Source organism: Pteropus alecto, unplaced genomic scaffold (assembly GCF_000325575.1).
Source record: "Pteropus alecto unplaced genomic scaffold, ASM32557v1 scaffold100, whole genome shotgun sequence".
Lineage (NCBI taxonomy): Eukaryota > Metazoa > Chordata > Mammalia > Chiroptera > Pteropodidae > Pteropus > Pteropus alecto.
The window spans coordinates 1,048,976-1,051,587 of NW_006430723.1; positions in this window are offsets into that span (position 1 = coordinate 1,048,976).

Genomic DNA, 2,612 nt, shown 5'->3' on the forward strand with positions numbered 1-2,612 from the left:
ACAGTAAATGAGTCTTCTTCTTTCCCCATCTCCGCCTGCCCCCAAACACTGCTGTGACCTCTGGCAACAGCACAGAGCTCGGCTCACTCTACACCAGCCACACTGCATGTCCTGCTGTTCCTCTAACACCTCAAGCTCATTCCCACCTCAGGACCTTTGCACTTACTGTTTCCCCAACCTCCAGCATGTATTCAGCTCTCTGATTAAATGCCACCTACCCAAGGAGGTCCTCCCTGACCAGCTCTTCTAAAATGCCCCCTCTGTAGTCCTTAAATCTGCCTTATTCATCCAGATGATATTTCTATTCAAAACCATATTATGTGTTTGTTTGTTTATTCATTTATTGTCTATTCTTCCAATATGGCAGGAACCTTGTCTTGTTTACTGATGTATCCCTGATACCTACGATGGAGGCTTGTAAATGGTTGGGTTCAATCCTGGCTCCACTAACTGTGAGATCTTAAGCAAGTTACCTATCTTTTTTTTATTTTCTTCACTGAAAAATGGGAATAATAATCATACCCATCTCAAGAGTTGTTATGAGAACTGATTGAATCAATGTGTATAAAATCTTAGGTTAATATCAGGCCCACAAGAAATAATTGGTGTTAACTAGCAATATTATTATAATGATTACACTCCTAGGAAGCTCAAGACATGTCTGTTGTGAGGAGGTGGGGTATTCCTGGCAATTTGCAGGAGTGGAGCAGCCATTGTTACTTCTCTGGGAACCTGGGCCCCCCTGCAGGCCCTGCACCAGGCTCCTTCCCCTCCCCTGCACCTGCTCTCTGCTGCCCTCTGGAGGCCTGGGGTGGAGGCCAGCAAAAGCTCATTTAGGAACTCTGCAGATGTTATATTTATTTCCCAGAAAAGAAAGACTTTCCTGGGTGACAGCAATCCCCTTACTTAAGCAAGCCAGACTCAAAAGGCGGCAAGCTTGGCCCTTGACAAAGCTGCCACTGGAGCCATCGTTTAGCAGATGTGATTGGGAACCTCTGAGGCTGCGGAGGAGCTGTGGGTACTTGAGAACTCAACCCTCAGATAGGCAGGGGGCAGGTCGCAGAGCAAGCCACCCCTCCTCTCTCCCCAGCTATACTTCCTGGGCGAGAGGACAGTTCTCTGGCCACCTCGGCAAACCTGAGCCACCCTGGAAAACCACCCTGTGCCTCATCTTCTGTCAAAGTATATGTGACCTTCATATCATCAGCCTAAAATAAGAGGACTATGGGGACATCTGAGGAGGGGGGTGTCACCAATGAGAACCTGGGGATACCCACACTGTCTGATTAAGATATATAATGAGAAGAGAGATTTCATTTTCAATAGTGACAAAACTCCTAAAATACATGTCTCATATGAAGACACATGATAAAATTGCTATAAAATAAGGTACCATATTCCTATTCCTGGAAGGGAAAACTGAATAGAGCAAATATGTTAAACATTCAGAAATTTATGTACATTTTAAATACAATTTCAATGGCATTTTGGATGTGGCTGACCAAAAATCATGTTAAAATATAAGCTTAGAGGAGAAAAAAAATGGCATAGATGATAGAGGCTCTGTTCATCCCTCTGGCGACAAAATCAAAGTTGTGACAAAAACAAGGAGCGAGCAGCAAGGAAAATCAACTGGGATCTAGATGAACAAGCCATACAACCAGGGAGAAGTCCAAGAAAACACCCTGCAATGGCAGAGGGTAGGACGGGGCGAGGACGCAGAGTTGCCCGGTCTCCAGCAGCTGAGTGAGACAGGCTGCAGCAGCGGCAGACGCTTCTTAAAGGGGCCATGTCCGCGAGCGGATTTTCGTGGTGCTCCCTCTGAGCACCAGTGCCAATTTGGCTGCGTGCAGGGGGCACCAGGGACTTATAGGGAGACATTGTCGGAGTGAGGGCCGAGGCGAAACACACTTGGTACAGAAGTGCTGGGGGTATCCACTGTACCCTGATGAGCCCTCCTCCCTACCAGTGCACCTGACACAGTGTCACCAAGGCCAAAGTCATCAAACAGGATAACAGAGGTTGCTCCGCCCAGAAGATTCCCTGAAACCCCGCCTCCCACAACTCGCGCCCTCCCCACCCCCCACAGCACATCCAGATATATCCTCAGCAAGTCAGGTGCTCCTTGCTGAGCAGTGCCTAGACTCACACTGGAGGCAGATGGCCTCGGTTTCCATATGGCCTTTTGAGGCAACTATAAGCACAGCATCTGTGGATCGCTTATTGAATCTTAACAAGTAGCCCCAGAGGGAGGGGCAGAGGCTTGGGCTAAGTTTGGCCTGCAGCTGAACCCCTCTCGGGACTGTGTCATTGGAAACCTACTTCACAAATCCACACTAATTAGACCGGAAGACTTAGGAGCTTTGCTTAGTACACAGAAACAGACATGGCAAGGCAGCTCTAAAATGGGAAGACAAAGAAGCAGAAACCATATGAGAGAACAGAACAGAAATCCAGATATAATGGAGTCAAGTAATCTAACAGATGCAGAGTTCAAAACACTGGTCGTAAAGATGCTCAATGAACTTTTGAGAAGTGTAGATAAATTCAGTGAGAACTTTAACAAAAAGATAAAAAACATAAAAATGGAAATGGAAATTATAAAAGGGAAC